Raw genomic sequence first — 18895 nt, forward strand, 5'->3', positions numbered from 1 at the left:
TGATGAAATAAAAAAACTAGCACTTTTCTTTTTTAACTTTTCCACACAATTGTTTGATGTGGCTTTAAAAAACAAAGACAGATGACTAGTGTGATATTTCACCCCCCTGGAAGATCAATTAAATGGACTGTGGTTATGAGCGTTTTGGTGCAGTGTCCACACCATGCCCCGTCACACCAGACATTTTCTGCTAATGTCATGACACAGTTGTTAAGCTAAATTTAGCTGCTTCATGGAGAAAACAATTCTGCATTCTAACAGCAATATGATCACATACTTTGGGAAAATGCTTATAGCTTGGCTATAGTTAAAGCAACTGTTACTAATAGGGAAATGCTTAAAGGTTTCAAAATAGACAACCTTGAAAATTACAAACTAATAGTAGAAATCAGGAGCTCTATATTGACTTTTTATTTCATTAAGACTTTAAGCAAAATGAAAAGATGACTATAGACCAGACCTATCTCAGCTGTATATAAACTCAGTGTTTTTATTTGATTAATTAAAACAATCCATCAATAATTCTCCTGCACTCCTTGTGACATTCTATTTCAGCATCTACTGAATTCTTTTTCTGGCTTACCTCATTAATTACACAAAGTGATAGGTTTTGGAAACTAAGAATTGTTCTTTTTCCTTGTTATCTGATAGGAGTCATGATCGAGAGCTGGGGATAAAAATCAGAAACAGGCTGTTTGCAAGTACTAGCTGGTAAGAACAATTCACACTTCTGGTATTGAGAAATGAAGATCTTCCTTCAAATCAACAACATTTTCTGATATTAATTAGTGATAACAGAATCCTGGAAAATAACCAAACATGTGTTTATGTTCAAAATAAAGAAATAATAATAAAAAAGAACAGGAATATTATTATAATTAGAAAATAAGCATAGTACAGAGAATGCTGACTTCATATTTTATAGGGCAGGAAACTGTTTTCTCATCCCGTGAAACTTCTTGCTGTTACAGATTTTTTCCTGCTCTGTACTGGGATGAAACCAAAAGCTTTCGAAGTTTGTGTGGAACACCCAAAAGTCACAAGCAATCCAAGAACAACCGTGTTCACGTCCCTGCATCAACAGTGCTGAGCTGGGAGGAATGGGAGACTGGTCCAACTGTCTATCTCCTTTCAGCCAGCATTTCCACCCTGAGAAACTCTGTTAAAACTGATACATTCCTGCAGATTTAGTTCTGACAAGTCAACATGTTCTGGCAAATACTAGATTAAGCAGAAAATTCCCAAAGTGGTCAATTTCTGACACAACACAGAGGCAGATATATTCTTTACATCAACAAGTTTGAACCCCAGTGACAGCAGTGGCTCTGAACATGAAAAGAAAAACAATAGTTGGGACAAGAGTAAGATGAGGATGAAGATGATTGGCCACCATTACAGGGATAAAGACCCAAGGTTACTTGTCAGCCAGACACCGACTTTGTTTCAGTATGTTCAGTGTTATGTTCTTGTTTTAATATGTTCCCAAATAATTTCCCTCCCAGTGTGCCCAAATACACCCCCTCAGTCTCCTGCTTACAATCCTCCCTGTTCTTACAGCCTCTGAAAAAGAGGATCCCTAGCTGTCTGACAGTAAACCCCAGTGTGCACTTCAGGGGGATTCAGAGCCATAAATACAGACTGACTTATTCTTTCCCTCAAACCACATCTTGGGATGTGAGGCCAGTATCCTCAGCTTATATCCAGCTGGTGAAAGAGCACTGGTTTGAATCTGTGCTCTGGAGTCAGAAAAATTCCTCCTCAGACTCCTTTAGCAAAGGAGATTCAAAACAAAGAGCTTAGTAGCAAGAACAAGGGTGGGATTCAGTATAAAGCAAGAGATGCCAGGAATATTAGGTATTGTATTTCACCACAAAGGGGAGGAAAATGTGAGTGATAAATGACAACCAAAGCATCTTTGCTCTTATATCTGAGCTCTATCATTGTCTCTTCCTTTGTATGCTTTTGAGGTGTTTCAAGCATCCTCCTAGGCAGAAATCTGTGGATTCTCACTTACAGGAACCTCAGGCTCAGAATGCATGGACAGCTTTAGGGAACATGGTTCCCCACAACGTGTATCTCCAGCAGACTGCGAATCTTTCCTCAAGGTTTCTGAAATCAGAAGGCATGGGTTCTCTTCTGAGACAGATACAGCTTAGGGAGGACACAGAAGTTGTGTAAAGAGTACAGTGTGCAACTCCTTTTTTTTTTAGGTATTTGTTTTTTCACAGTCCTCACCTCATAGAAGCTGGTACTCAGTGAGACTCCTGTGACATTCAGTTCCTCTTTTCATTTGCATTTGACCCAGAGTCTTTCTCTACTCCATAGCTGCAGCCTCCAGCACAAAGTTGCTTTTTGTAACCTTCAAACCAGGTCATTGCAAACACACTTCACTTGAATACATCCTGAAGAAGCAGGAAAACTTTGGAAGATTAAAAACTCAGTCCCACTTACTTCAAAAGTCCAATAGTCCCACTTTTCTTAAACACATATTCAAATGCAATTTCTGTTGAAATTAAGCACTTAGAGTTTTGCTGAATTACAACCAAAATACTTAGGCTATAGAAACACTTTTTCAATACAGGTCAAAGAACTATTTGCTGTCTATCAGTTGCAAAAGGAAAACAAGTAATCCCTTTGTTTCTCTGCTTGATTTGAATGATGGATGCTGTTCATTCTTTTGTGACCTTCCTGTGACTTCTGTGTCAGTGACTCTTTCATGTGCCTTCAGAAGACTCGAAAGCTTTGGCCTGTGATAACTATCAGCAAGCAATAGCTGTGGATGGATTATGCCTTTTGTAAGAGGTATTTTCAAAGCCTATGTCATGATGTGCTCATTTTTCCATCCCTCAGCAGGCACTAGCTTGTATAACTAATGAGAAAAAGCATTTTGGTCAACCCTTGCAAGTGGCTAGTAATGATGTGTCATATTAGTGTGCCTAGCAACTCCAAGTGTTATGGATGAAGCTTTCCACAAGGCTTGGCTTGAGTGTTTGTGTACCAGTAATGGCTTCCCAGTGGCAATCGTTTTCCGACAAGTCTCTTTCTCCCTAACTAGGGCTTAGATGATAATTTCTAAACATTGAACATCATGTCCCTCCTTCATACCATTGGTTGCCACTGCACTGACAAGTCAGACCTGGCCTGACTGTTGAATAATGCTCAGGCTGTCCTATACGAGGAAGCCAGAAAACGGCATTGTGCTTGTATTCCTAGCCCTCATTTCAACAATGAAGATCCCATTAAGTCTGATCGCAAGGCACTCCATGGATCTGCACAAACTAAGACAACACGCTGACACAACAGAAAGGTTTTCATAGGTTGTTTGGTGTACCTCATCTTTCCTTACTGCGTTACAGAAAAGGAAACACTGGGGTCCTGCTGATCCTATGCACAGTGTGCAATGGCATGATTATACAAGAATACATTGACTCCTCAGGTCATTTCAGGTTAGGTACAGCAGAGCCACGCTAATTTTTATTTCACAAACCCTATTATCAGCTAATGTACAACAAATGGCAATGTTTTCCCATATTTAGGACTTATTTGGTAATATAGTTCTACCTTCCCCCCCCCCCCCCCCCCCCCCCCCCCCCTTTTCTTTTTCCCAATGGGATCGTACGTCTTGTTACTATGGGCTCTGACAGACATGTGATGGCGAATTTATGTAGGATAACCACCGTGATTACTGCTCCTGAGAGTTCAGTTTACTTTACTGTCCTGGACTGAAAACTGTGCCAGTTCAGGACTTGATTCCCCATGGATCAGATGCCCTGCCATGGAGACAGCACCATTACTTAACAGGACAGGGCAAATAAGAGAGGGAGGTGGTAACAGCTCCATCCATCCAACTTTAATCTTTTGTTGCAAATCTGTCACAACGCTGGCACCAGCTTCTGCAGAGTAAGCTCACAGTGGACATGTCCTCAACAGACTTTTCAATTAACCTATTGCATCTGCAGACAGGATGGGTTATAAGTAAAACACTTATTGAAGTTGATTTTCTATTTTGTACGTCCACAGACTAAAAACGTTCTTAACACAGAGCTGCCAACCTGAATTAGCTACCTTGGAATAAAATAACACAGGGAACAAGAAAATTTGACTCAATAACTCAGCATCAAACATACAAATTATCCTTGAGTTGAATTTAAATGGCTAATCTGAGTTAAAATCCATATTTCTTTGCCCTAAGCACTATTTTCACCCCACTTCCCTGATTTAGGTTGCTCATTCTGACTAGGACAGGAACATAACTTTTCTGCGTGTACACTAACATGATTCATTTCCCCACTGCAAAGAGTCACGGGACTTAGTATCAGTGATTTAGGTCACAAAGTCATTCATAATGTAGCTGGGAGGTTTCCATGGTATGCTAAGAGGTAGCTATAGTGTGTGCGTGCATGCAGAGGGCTTACGATGAAGAACTGGTGGGCAGGGTACAGCCTAGGCAATTGCTGGGGAATCTACCATTAAATAAACCTTTTACATCTCCAGTGCACTAGTGTGTGTCAGAAGAAATTGCTTTCATTAGCATGTTCAGCTGATCTGTAAGCTCTTTCTTACTGTATTCAAATACAAAGAAACAATCCAAATCTCAGTGCATAAAATATACTCTTTAATATCCATTACTGGGTCCAACACACCACTGTAATTCACAGCAGCTTATAACAGAAGCATTTTTGTTTTCTACTGGGTTTACGTTTAATAAGCATTAAAACATATGCAAAAAACTAATGTATCCTTTGCTATGGAGAAAATGTTACTTTTATACTTATTTATCATTAATTTTCTGTAGGTGTTGTGCAGTGCAATAAAGTGCAGAGTGTTTGCTTTGAAACTTGCAGCAGATCTTAACATCCTATTACCAACTCATCTCTTGGGTCTGTAGCACAACTGGATTTATTTAATCACTTTTTGTTTTGATAAGGTACAATGGCACTACAGGTTGTTTCATAATGAACCTCAGCAAACACTCACTGATATATTACAAGCTAGTGGAGCAGATCAAGAGCTATACCCTGTTCAGGAAGACTAATTGAAAAGGTGGAATACAGCATTTGTTGGAATTCAGTGAAATTTCTTGTGTGAGAAAGTGGTACTTACTCTAAGGGCTTAGGAATCAAATCTACAAAGAACAGAAACCAAAAAAAGAAGTTCAATATATATGAAGACTAACTGAAAAACAGGGAGGAAAAATCCACAGTAAGGTAAGTCCTCCGTTGTTTGTTCATGCTTATATTTCCAGATAGATTTGGAGCTTTAAATACAGGAGGACTGCTTTCCACATCTGGAAGCATAAGAATGGGAGGATTATTATTATTTTTTTTTTAAAACAGTGATATTGTTTGGCAATAGTGGGAAAACAGAAAGTAGACTTTAAACAACACAACATTATTGATCCACTCTGTTTATCTGAAATGCAAGTCAGCAACTGTGGAGCTTCGTTAACAAAATACCTGTGATACTATTGTGGTTCTCCACCACTACTATTGGCAGTAAAATAAATCCAGTACTAGCACAGACCTAAACTCTACATCTGCAGCAAATAATTCAGTATGACAACTGACGTGTAAACATTTTAGTCCATATGTTCAGTCCAAGTAGAAAAGGAGATTTGTGGGTTGCAGAATAATATGTTATGCTTGTTGTTGTACATGTCACAACCAATAATACATAGTAGGCTGGTTTTCTGTTTCAGGTGAGTGAATATGGAGATATTTGGGTTTCACTCCCAGTTTCTTGTATTTGGACAGACTAATACATCTCTATGTATTTTTACTGCATATGCAAAACAAAGATCTTTACTGACTCTAGCCAGTTGAGACAAATACAGACGTGTCCTGGTTGACTGAGGATGTCATACAACTTCAGGAAGAAAAGCAAGTCCTTTTTGGTGAGTATAAAAATACCTTACAGTAGGAGGAAGCAGTTTTTCTGAGCTGATCCTGTTGATCAACTTTTTGCATGAGTCTAAGCATTTTGTGGTTGTCTGTAAAGAATGGGGACAGTGTAATTTTCTTGGAATGTAGTTCCGCCTTTCTTAAAGAGCCAAGTTGGCAAACCTGGCCGTAAGCACAGCTTTAGATCCATTCCCTTGACTACTCTCAGCACTCACTTAGATTTTCTACTTTATGCTTTATGGTTACAACATCTATCTACCTGAATTCTTGTACTGAAATGCAGAACGAATTTTGGAAGCCTTTCCTGTCTTGTAGTAAAACTACATACTGTGCCTTCCATACTGTGATAATTAAAGGAATGGTATGGGTCATAAAATGAAAAAGATTAAAAGGCAGATAGCAATGAGTAACCAAGACAGCATACAGATTTGATCTAAATGTTCTAACAGCAATTATGAATGATCTTGATGCAGGGCATTTCCTGCAGTTTAATTGTCATTTGGTGCTAATGGTTCTCAGGAGTCCCTGAGACAATAACTCTTCATAGCCAAACATTAATCCTAAAAAAAAAAAATACTTATTCACATCAATAGATAGTGATGACAAAGTACATTGTATAAAATCAGTACCAAAAGATCTACATGTACATCAAGTTACCAAATTTTCTTTTGACGTCATAGTAAATATAATATTAATAGCAACAAAAACCCAACAAGTTCCTGAATTCCTCCAAGGAGTGGAACAAATATCTAGGATACCAAGTAAAAGAAATTGTGCTTGCTCTGTCCTTTTCTCTGAAAGGGCTGGTAGGGTAGTGTCAAGCAGTGGCTTTTCTGCTGCACGACGCACATAAAGCATGCCACTGGGTGCCATGACTTATCCCTGCTCAGTGTCAACGTGTCTCTGAGAGCACAGTGGCAAAACCTAGGATCAAGGATGTCCAATATGTTGCTGACACCCTGCTTGATAGATACCTCATCAAGCCAAGATGTTGTGGTCAAATTTTGTGCTGGGTCCCCATGAAATCAGCACATGTCGGGGGTGAGCTGAGCCCCCAGGTTTGAAGAGCTCGCCCCAGGGCTTAAATGCAGCACTCGCTTCCCCTCTGCTCAGCCTGCTGGGTTATGCAAGTAGTGGAGACGTGGAAAAAGCACTGCTTGTGGAGCACTGCACAGAGACTATCAGGTTGCCCCTAGGCCTACTCCTTGCATCTAGGAACTTTTGGGAGGCTGCAGAGCCAATCTGGCCTGGCACAGCCTGTTGTGCTGACACTGTGATTTGTCCACATTATTATATTTAGCATAGTGCTAGAAAGCAGACTGTACTCCTTCCATGTCCAAGCTGGCTCCACAGGCAGTATAACCACAACAATATAATGTATTGGAAATAACTAGCCTTGTCAAACACAAACTGCCCCTGAGCAAAAAAAGCTTGGTGCTCTTTGCCCCATGGAAAAACATGGTGCAAACCCTCAGAATGGCTACAGAAAAAAATGAACTGGCTGTGTTTGTAAACCAGCTAGTAGAAGCAATGAAGTCTATATTTATGTCTTAGCTTAACAGAACACATCCTTTATCTGATACCAAAGTTAATAATTTGATGGTCTACCTAGCTTCATAGCAGTTTTCTGATAATCAAACAGGAGCAATGTCAAGGATAGTGTTCATTTCACGTCTGTGTTTGGTTAGGAGGTTATGACCTTTTCTTTTTAATGCTGACCTCACTTTTGTCACTGCAAGATTATGTTATTGCAATGCACTTTAACTGATGCCCTACTTTCACTCAGTTTAGAAAGTGAGTTAATGATGGCTCATTGGCTAGACTGCTGCCTTGCTGTGAACCTGTGATTCATGATCTGCTTCCAAGGACTTTACGGTATTGGTATTCATAAATCCCGAAATGGCCTGGGACCAGCCTATCTGACATACTGGCTCTCACCAGAGGCAACGGTGTCACAGCTGCAATCAGCAGAGTGGCTGATCTGGAGCAGCCTGGGCTCCTTTTCTGGCAGATCTCCCTCAGCAAGGGTCCGTCAGCCCCAGCTTTCATTCTGAAATACTGTGCTGACCTTCAGAAAGAAGATGCTGAAGCTTGAAGAAGGTATGCTGGGATGGCTGAGTTTTTTCATGCTAATGGAGTATTTTTTATTTTTTTTTTTGGCTGAATGGAGTTTCTGGGTGCTTCATTTACCTCGTCACCCCCCCCCCCCCCTTTCCTCCCCTCCTCCCTTTCTTCCCCTTATTTTGGGGGCAGCTGGCGAGCTTAAACGTGCAGGCACTGCTCCTGGGGCTTCTCATGTACACAGGACTGCTAACAGCTCTCAGACGTGTTCAGGCGCCTTGTTTGGACCCCAGAGTGTCTCTTTTGGAAAGCTGGAGCCAGAGTCAAGGAGTTTGTGAGATAAGCAGAGAGCCTATTCCCAAACTTCAGAGAGTATTTACCTTTCTCACAAGGGTGACACGAGGATAAATTAGCTCATTTTAGCAGAATGCCTCTGAAATATGAAGGACATGGTGGTGGTGCCTCCAACAGGCACAACACAGCTATTCGTGGCAGAGCTGGCAGCAGTGCTGAGCTGCAGGACAGTGCCTGCCGCAAGGGGTCTGATTTAAAACCACGACCTTCGTTCCCTCACAAACAGGCTGGCCAAAGGTCTAAACTCAGGACCAAGCCCTGGATCTGCCCCCCTCTGCCTTTGCCCTCTTGCCGTTTGGCCATGAGGGGCAGCCAGGGTGACACCATGATGGCCGCTGCTCCCTCTCCTCTTCCTTTCCTGAAGAGGAAGGCATGGATGTTGGTCCTCCCTGGCAGAAGACGTGGTTTAAAAGCAGTCCTCACACTTCGTAGCCGAGCGGGCTGGGACTGTGTGGGACTCGATGCCTGTTGGGCTCCGTCCTGTCTCGGGACTTCATGAGGGCTCGGCCAGTAGCTGTGGCCTGGGCAGGCCCCAGGGCCTCCACTGCTCCACGTGGTTTTTCCTCCCGTGGAGCTTGAGCTCAGGTGAGATCCAGGGAATATTCAGAACCAAGTGCAGACGCCAGCTAATCTAAGCACCTGAGAGCTTTGTGGCCACAGAGTATTAGGTTTCTGGATGCCTTCCTTGGCCTTGTGCCCTGAACTCACTCTAAACCCCATTTGAGATGCCAAAGTAGCCTCTCTGGATCTTTCCCATAATTTTAAGCTTGATCTGCTTACCCAAAAGAAAAGTAAAATGGCAGTGGTAAAATTGGAAATGTCAGTTAATGCATGTTTTTAATTTAAGATTTTATACTATAACAATTATTCCTGAGCATGAGGTTTTCTTAAGTAGTTGACACAACTGAGTTCAACACTTCAGGCACTGAACAAAGGCCACTGTCATAACAAGAACACTTTATTTTACATTCCTGTTCCTACTTATAATATTCAAAGTACGTTGTTGTGCTTATTTAATGCTATGTAAAAGCTGGACTACTCATGTGATTAATAATTACTCAATCAAGCAATTGAAGTTTGAACAGGATACAGCTCCTGGGGGTGACAATGAGAAAAATAACTTGTTACGCACCTGGATTTTTGTACAAAACCTGGTTTTAGTCCTAAGGTTTACCTAGCTAAGTTACATTCCTTTACTGTGAAGCTGCCACCTTTTCCAAGACTGGACTCCACAGTCTTTATGCAAACAATATTCTCATCGATTCCTACGATAGTTCAGCTGAGTAAGGACTAGAAAACAGGGTGCTTAAAACAGCCTGAAAGGCAGAAGATCTGTTGACATGACAGAATCTCAATATTACCTCATTTAAAATGAGCAACAGATGACACAGGATAAATACTGAGATGCAGAAGGCATAACTTAACAGGGATGATAGGTGCAGAAGAGTAAATCTTTAAAAATCTTATATATTGTTAATGAAGAAAATCATTATGCTTTAAAGAAAAATTGAATGAACATACACTGCATTTCCAAGTAAGTAGCTAATGGACACGGGCATTACCTTTTTGTATGTCTTTGAAATCCCTATAAATAATGCCAGTGGACAGTCAGTGGACTGATAGGTTTTTACCCCTATTAATAGCATGCAATAGTAAATAACTGTATTCAGATTCACCTTTACAGAAGACAGAAGATACACCCATACTCTAGCAGGGAAATGGGTACTGTCTTTTTCCTTACCCACCTCTTATTGCTCAGTGCTGCTTCCTGAAAGGCTTTTTGTACGGTGAAAACAATTCACTGGTTGTTACTTTTATTTGGTGCCCTGAAGGGATTTTAGGCTAATACTCCCAGATAAGCAAGAAGCACTCCCACTGAAGTCAAGGGAACTTTGGAAGCCATGCATGCTTATCTGCAGGCAGAGTTTGGCCCAGCTTGTATTTAATTTACGAGAGTGTGGTATTATTTGCATAAAAGGAGTTATTTCAAAGCATGCTGTATGAAAACCTCTCAATTTGAAAACAAACAAAAAAAACATGCAGTAATTTTCAGGAAGCAGCAAAGATGTCTCTAAGCTATCCACAAGCTGATTTTATCATGGCAGCTTACATCTGAAGAAGAACAAACATGTACTTATTTTTGTAAATGTGTTTTCAGAATGAGAGAAAACTCCAGAGAAATGGCAAACAGTCCTTCTGACTGATAATGACCACGCACAGTGTTTTTCCCTTTTTATTTTTAAAAGAAAAAAATAAAGGAAAGAAAAACATAGGGTTCGATTCTGCAATTAGGAGGTCGTTTATGAATTTTGTGATTTCATGCACAGTGTGCTGGCTTCACACACCTCCCGCATGGCTCTCAGCTCTCTCAGTTTCTGTTAACATGCTCTACATTCAGAGCTCCTCCTCTTATGTAGGCTGCCAGAGTTATCCTGGAAAATGACAGCTATGTTTGGGCAGGTCTTTCTGAATTTAACCAGAAGAGGAGGGGAAACATCCTTTTTCTCACAAATTGGCATGCCTTGCAATCCATCTCCCTTGTGTATGTAATTCTGGGACAACAAGGACAAAATCCAAAGGAATATGATACAAATAAGAGTAGCTGAATTATATAGGATTTAATAGAACATGAAGTGTAACAGGGCTTTTAACATCTTACAATCCTAAAGCAAGAACAGAACCAGTATTAAGTTTTATATGATGGTTCAAAGACTTACAGTAAGGTTCCCGTATTGAGTAGATTCAATAGGATTTTCCCATTGTGGTGATCTGACTGATGAGCCAAGGTGCAGACCTGGCAGGATCTGGAGAATGTCACAGAAGAGGACATCCCCAGGCAAGGAGCTATATAATCCTCTGAGAAGGTAAAAGGGCACAGTGAAATGTTGCCACTGCGCCATGCTCTCTGTGATTCACATGTAAGGGCAGTGTTTGCAATACCAGGAAAAACAGACATTTGGGAATTTCAGATTAAAACCACAGTGTGCTTAATAAACACTAAATACTAGGAAATGGGGAAAACAACACAATGCAGAGAAATAAAATCGTAGTACAGCTGTGGGTCCTCTACCTGTTCTCAGCACTTACGTATTTTCCACTGAAGGCTGCCATTTACTTGTACCCTGACGCCCTTATTTTAACTAAGAACCTACACTAGAACCTCCCCTAGGCTAAGGGAACACCCTCGTTTACAATCTGGAAGCCCTGCAAACACAAACAAGGATAAAACTCATACCATGCAACACTCCGTCCTTGAACATCTACGGGAAGGCAACAACAAAGCGTGTGCCAAAGCTTCCCTTCATCACAAGGGTTAAACAACCGTTAAGATAAAGTTTTCGATCAGCTACTGTGAGCTAAATTGCATCCTCCAACATGCTCAACATTTTCCACTCATTTGAATGGGCGGTAAGCACATTTTTCAGGGTGGAATTTGAATTAAATTCTCTGATGTGGAAGTGTTTAATCGCATAGTGAGCTCCACACTGGCTCACTGCTTCACTGGACTCCAATACTGTTTGCATTCTATGTATTTTTAAAAGCATCATTAATATTGTGATTGTATTTATGTTTTTACTGCAGCTTTGGACATTTGTAAGAATGATATCAAATACCGAGTACCAATGAGAAACATTTTTCCCAAAGAAAAATATTGGCCTCTAATCCAAAGAACAAAAGCAATAAGCCTAAAGACTTTAACCAAAGGTTTTGCAGGACAGTAATATATAACATTTAAAAATCAGTATCGACTTTCCAGAAGTAGACAGGAAAACTGAATATAACTCCAGTAATTCATTTAACATTTTCAATGACATTAGGAAAGAGGAATTAATCAACTTTTGACATGAATTCAACTACCAACACCTTTCATTGTCTTCAGCAAAACTGCCTCCCTGTTCCATATCCTGCTAATAGAAACTGGTATTTTTGGATGAGAAGACACATGTCATGTAGACACATAAGAAACTGATATAATAAAATGATAACAGATACTAGGATATATAATGACACGTAAAAGGATATATAATTCCCATAACAGAAGGCCTAATACAATTTTGGCTGTGTAACAACCTTAAAGATAGAGAGAAATTCAAGCCTCAGTTATGCCAGCGTATGTCTGAAGACAGATGAAGCTTGTAAAGTTATTCCAGTTTTACAGAGCAAGCCATGTTCTTTTCCAGTCATGCACTGGGGACAACCCACAGATTTGGGAGTTTTCTCAAAGTACGAAGTTACATGGAAACCTGCTACCTTTACCTTCATAGGGTCATCTGGGTGGGGAGGAGGGGCAAGTAAATTCAAATAAATATCTCTAATGGTCCTGAAACTTAGGTTATTTAGCTTGGGTCAACCAGACCGAAAAGCATTCCTATTCATGATAAAGCTAAATACAAAGTAGTAAAAAAATAAGTATGCTACTAGGCATTCACAGTACTATAGATCTACGTAGAGCAAGCTTGAAATCACCTTAGTTAATACACTTATAATATGGAAAAACAAAGGTAATGAAAGGTGAGGTTCAGCACCCAGCTCAAACAAGCTAAATAAAATAAGTAAATAAAAGGACATAACATTTCTTTTTTCTTTTTCTCAAATAAGGGGGAAATAAGGAAGTTTGCAGTTCTAAGTGTAGCCTGCAATTATTTTCATCTGCTCATTAGACACGCTCAGAAAGGATTTCTATTTCCACAGAATCTAGACTAATATAAATCACTCCTGCGAGAATTATCTATTTGTACAAATATTAACTAAAAGAATTTCATGCGGCAAAAGATACCTCAATTTTCCACACAAATTGAAGGAGAGGAAATGCACTTTGCAAATACTGTGCAAACACACCCAAAGGCAGAACAAAACCCATCATCCCTGAAAAGTCAGTGTCGCGACATGTGACGACATCTCTGGGGCCACCATGTTACTGGTGGCTATCAGGCAAGCAGCACAACCCAAAAATATAACTGTAAAGAGCAAGTTGCTGGAGATCCAATTGTGCTGCGGGCCCGAGCCCCTGTGGCAGGAGGCAGAGGGGCTGGAGTTGTGCTGAGGAAGATGTTCTGCCAGACGTGGGCACGGGCAGCGGCCAGCGCAGCTGGGGCCGGGACATCCCACACCAGGGTCCACGCGGCTCTCAGCCCTAAGAAATGCTCCGTGTAATCAGTCCATTAGTCCAGGTTTCTCCCAGGCCCAGACAGTTGTTTAAAATGAGCATCATTTGAGGCAAACCAGAAACCTTAAAACTGTATTTAATAAATAACTATAACTTTACTGCCGAAGTTCAGGGTGGTCCAGCCCTGTTACTGTTATAGGCAAAATGCCTGGTTTGAGCCTTGCAACAACAGCTCTCCCCTCTCGAGGGGGTTCAACTATGGCACGAAGGGTGCAGAGGCGTGCTGCAAGGTCACAAACCTAGGGCAAGAGTGGCTTTATTTTCTGGTCACCCCGATGTCTACACAGCTGAAAGCCTTTCAGGTTTTCAGCCTGCAACCCTCCTGCAGCTCCTGCCCAGAGGCCACCAGTTGAGCTACCCTTTGCTCTGTACAGAGAAGCAGAAGGTCTTAAAGGACTCCCTTCAGACACAACCAAAGCCATGATTCTACCCATTTCATAAAATAAATTATACATTTGGCAAATATCATATCCTTATGTTGAAAGAACATCTGCCTGAAGTCAAAAACTTCCTGTGTGGGAAGCGAACAACTTACATTGTATAAAAATGTCAATAAAAGTTAATTACTTATTGCCTAAATCTATCTGTCTTTATAACTGTGCAGCCTCAATTAACTGAGTCTGCTCGTAGAAGTGTAACTGAGAGGCCCCTATGCTTCATCACCAACTCCAGAGCCATGCTATTTTGAAATATAAAAGACCTGTATCCTGTCCAAAAAATAAACTCTGTAGGTGCCTTGCCATGTTGCCATTTTGGATTACAAAAAATACTCGGCCAACACACAGGGGAAGCCTTAATTCCAGCAAACACACACATAAACAGGAAATCTCTCTCCAGTCAGAAGGTATTTTTCCTTCATACAATGGGGTTCAAAGATGTGTCATCATACGGTGTAAAACAATTGCTAAGTAACCTTCCCACTCCGATAGCCCACGAGCACAGTCAGCTCGCAGGCTTCGGAGCCTGTCACAACTTGCACGGGAGGAACACGCACACAAACATCAGATGTGTGCTGGCTCGGACCAGGGCAGAGGTTTTAATCAATACGCGTGTCGAGCTGGGGAGCAGGCGGGGGGGGAATCAATTTGCAGGAGGCAAATGGGAACAACCATAGATTTAATCAAATTGCAGGCACGGTCCCTCGCTATTCTCAATGTTTTTGAAAGAAAGTAGCTCCATGGCGAAGAATGAATTTCAATAAATGTCACATATTTAGTTACGTTGCTGATTTTTAAAATTTGCCAAGCTGGGTCACTGATCCTTTGCAGAAATGATACCAATACATGTCAAAAAGACTCTGATACCGTTTAGTTGGATAAACGTCAAAATGAAGGAGCTATGGTAGAGGAAAGCAACTTACGTAGGAATTATTATTTCCCCGTGACTATAAGGAAAAAAGATAGGTTGATCTGACCCTTCAAACAGAGGTTAAAGCTGCAGCACACACAACAAAATGGATAGCTATCAAATACCATGGCGATGACCATGGTGTGAACACTTGAGCAAAATGAAAATCTTCTGAAAGCATTAGGCAATTTTCCTTTCACATCCATTTGCAACCGAATTGATCCTGAATTCAAACAAGACCCCTACCACTGCCTTCCACCGAAAAGGGCAATTTCATGTTAATTTTCTTGGGACAAACAGAAGGGTATCAAAGAGCTGCAGGACACACAAAGAGAGCGTTTCGCTTAAGTATTTAGAGCTTATTAAACTCCTCAGCATTACAGAAAATCTCCTGCTATCGACACCTGCCTGAAAAATGAAATGCCCCGAGGTTACGCAGGCGCACGCAGCCTCTGCTCCTTCACCTTCCATCCACGCCGCCCTGGCCCTGGTTACAAAGCCCTCCTGGTCTCTGTCTCTCCACTTCTACTGCCCACACCAATATTTGGGGTGGGCGATCCTAGCAAATTGAAGGAAGGCCCATCTGAGCCAGGGGTCTCAGTCACCATCCGGTTGCATCAAGTAACTGAAAGGGATTACGGGGCAAATAAAAAGTCCCAGAACAGATCAGAAAGCAGACACCTGAAAAGGGCAATCTACTTGGTAGCACTCTTTCCTTCAAAGAGTTACATCCTCAACCAAATTGGTCTGATAACTTTGCCTTTCCTTTTTTTTTTTTTTTTTAAATGTTTGAAATTGGAGGAAAAAATACTTTATCTTCTTGTACAACATCATAGTTTTCCTGAAGGCAAATAGCTTGGCAATTTGCTAGATTTGTTAATGCTAGAGGAAACAAGTTAGCGCACATACCATGTGTTTGAATGCCTTTGGAAATTAGATTGAAACACTGATTTGATTTCCTAAAAGGTATCTTAAACAAGGCAAGGTTAGAGATTTGGAGAGTAATGAGAATTTGTGCGACTTCAAACAGCTCTACATAAAACAGACCTGATATTCTGGGGGGAAAAAGGTCACCTAATTATTCGTTTCCTGAAGGCCCTGTCTATCCTACATTTCCCCTGGGTAAGGAAACTGATTTAAAAATGTCTTCTGCTAACACACTTGCATCACTCGCCATGTAGGAGATACAGATTCGTTAAAACCATTGCCAAGAAAAACACAGCACTTTTACCAGGGGAGAACAACAGCAGGCCTCCTGGCACGGCCGTGTGGGGAGGGACAGGCAAACCAGGCAGGGAGACGCCACTTGTGGAGTCCTCCACGGAGCTGTGGTCCTGCTCCGCCACGGTGGCACGCAGGGACCACCACGGTGCGAACATCATCGGTGAGCTCCGTGGATGTGATTACTGGCTGCCAACCCTCGTGTGGGAGGCGATCGCAGGCTGTGGCCACAGCAGACGAGACGCACGGGTTGACAGCTCCACTGCTGGTAGTAGGCTATGAAGCGTGGAATTGTGTCGGTGGCTCGAGGGCCAGCCAGAGGTGGGAAGCTTGGTCACCGGGGTGTCACAGGAACCAGCTACAAAGGTGCAGCTGCAAGGCATAATCTCAGGAAGGGTCTGAAGCATGGCACTGTAACCCATTCCTCTCTGCTGCACCGAGCAAATCCTGTGGTTCCCTTCTGGGTTTCATCTTCCTACCCAGGTTGTTTCAGGGGACACCACTCAGCTCCTCGATCCCTCTCCAAACCAAGAAGCGACGCGTGCTGCTTCCGCAGCGCAGGCTGGGAGAGCCCGGGCAGGATTTCCCTTCTGCTACACACTGCACAGGCACACATGGAGATGCAGTCCCTCCCCTCGCTTTCAGTCTGAAGTGAATGAAGTCTAGACACATCAGCACGACAAGGCAGCCGTGGCACAAAGCACATCATCTGGAGGTCTGGGACTCCCAGCCCAGGCTCTCTGGCTCGGCCAGCCCAGCCCGGCCCGGCATGTTGCCGGCATCAGGTTCCCTTTGCAGCCGTGAAGGCAGGGCTGCTGCTCCTGCGCTGCAGCCAGCTGTGCGAGCTGCTCTCTGGGGTCCGGGAAGCCGGATCTGCGAGGCAGCAGGCTTTGGGTTTCTGCGCCGAGTTGAAAAATACAGAGCAGCCCCTTGCAGATGACAGAAGAAGGGGGGAGAATAGGTGGGCTGGCCCCTTTGGTTACACTGGGCCAGTGGGAGGAGGTTACTGCTCCTCAGCTGAGGCTCCAGAGAGCCATAAACGCGGGAGAATCAGTATGGGAAAGGCGTTTCTGGGAGGACGACGTTTGCCACTCGGCTTCGCATTCGTGAGCTGCTCACTGAGCCTCTGCTGAGCTCCGGCTTCCTGGTGGGCTCACTGGGACCAGCGTGCCCCATCCACCCCCGGGCACCAGCTCGCCCAGCAGCCCCGCTCCAGCCACAACACGTGCAGTGCTGTGCACAGATAACCACCTGCTGTGCCGCGGTCATCCTTAGAGACAGGAGAAAATGGAAAAGAAAGGGAAAAAAAACAAGCCCTACGGGGTAATAAAGGCAATTCATCCCCTCCTCGCCAGAAAGGGAAAGAAGCTGACTATTTTCTGCAAATAGAGAGATGAATGTTTTATAAAGTATTCCTTCTTCCAAATGATTCAGTTTGCATTAGGAGACGAGTCAGAGGAGGAATCAGAGCGCTGAGGAAGGATTAGGGCACACAAAGAACAAGTGATACAGTCATTCTCCAAGTTACTTTGTTTTCAACACGCAGCTCCTGCCAAAGGCTAGCTTTTTGCTCTGGCAGTGTATGATCTGTAAACATTTAACCAGCTCTTAGAGAAACATGTGAGAGACTTTCCCTCGCCCGGTTATGAACCCAAACTGCTCAGATCTCAGAGAGAGAGGAGAAAAAAAAAAAAAAAAAAGCACAATCCTATTTTTGCTGGCGGACAATGCAGAAAAGCACTTTTAGGCTGAGAGATGAAAGCGGATGAACCACCACACACGGCACAGGTCCTCTGGGAGAAGCAGGCATCGCAGCCCGAGCACCCTCCCGCGGGTTACAGGCGCGCCGTGTGCGAGCCACCGCCGGTACCCGCCGGTACCCCCCGCTCCGCTCCGCTCCGCTCCGGGCTGTAGGTGGGCAACTCACAGCTCCCGCCGAGCACCGCCGGCACGCGTAACGCCGCCCGATTTAACGCCGGCATGCAAAGAGCGGTGGAATGCTGTCGTACCGCGGAGCTGTGTCCCCTTCCCAGCAAAACCCTGCTGGCAGCAATAAGGCGATAAGGGCACACGCATGCACCAAGCCCGCGAGAGGACTGCGGGAAAGCCTGCGAACGCCCGAGGACCCAGAACTTGGGGAAAGCCCTGGGGTCGCACCGAGCCCTCCCCAGCCCCTCCTGGGGCACCCCCCCCCGGGGCTCGCAGCGGGGCGGGGGAAGCCCTAGGGGGGAGGGGGGGGGGGGAACATTTTGGGGGAGGACCCGAGGATTGGGGGGGTGCAGCGGGGAGCACGGCTCGGGGGGCGCCCACCTGCCCCGGGGCTCCGGGAGCGGCCCCCCCGTCCTTCCCCGCGGCTCGCCCCATCCTTACCGGTGCGGGGCGGGCTGCTGCCGGCTCCCAGCTCCCCGTTCCCGGCTCCCGGTTCTCGGTTCCCGGCTCCCGGTTCCCGGCTCTCGGCTGCCGGCCCGGCGGGGCGGGGCGGAGCGGAGCGGGGCGCAGCCCGCACACACCTCCGCGCCCCCGGGCTGCCCCGCGATGCCGCCGGTGCCTTTTGGGGGGCTGCTGCCGCCGCCTCCCTCCTTCCTTCCCTCCTTCCCTCCCTCCTTGCCCTCTTCCCTCCCTCCCGGCCGGCACCTGGGCTGCGGGGCGGCTTCTTCCCTCCGGCGCCTCCGGCGCGCTGCTGGCGGCTCCCAGCGGTAAATCAGCCGGTCCCCTCGGCTCCCTCCGCCCCTCCGGCGCGGTCCCGACCTGCCCGTGACTCACCGCATATCGGGTGTGTGTAGCCTCCGTGCCTCCCGGCCGGGATCCCCGGCCCTTGGGGTAGGGGGCCGGCTGATGGAGACAC

At 44.2% G+C, this 18895-nt stretch overlaps 1 protein-coding gene across 4 annotated transcripts in view; it reads right to left on the bottom strand.

Annotated features, from left to right (window-relative positions):
• MET (MET proto-oncogene, receptor tyrosine kinase) overlaps positions 1 to 18895 on the bottom strand; it is a 91282-nt gene extending 72387 nt beyond the window's left edge. The window contains exon 1 of one of the 4 annotated variants that reach the window (XM_048050996.2): positions 18814 to 18895. The gene's annotated coding sequence lies outside the window, so the exon portion shown is untranslated. The other 3 variants (XM_048050994.2, XM_066991365.1, XM_013190829.3) reach the window with 3 other exon arrangements.

Source organism: Anser cygnoides, chromosome 1, assembly GCF_040182565.1.
Source record: "Anser cygnoides isolate HZ-2024a breed goose chromosome 1, Taihu_goose_T2T_genome, whole genome shotgun sequence".
In the NCBI taxonomy this organism is placed as follows: Eukaryota; Metazoa; Chordata; class Aves; order Anseriformes; family Anatidae; genus Anser; species Anser cygnoides.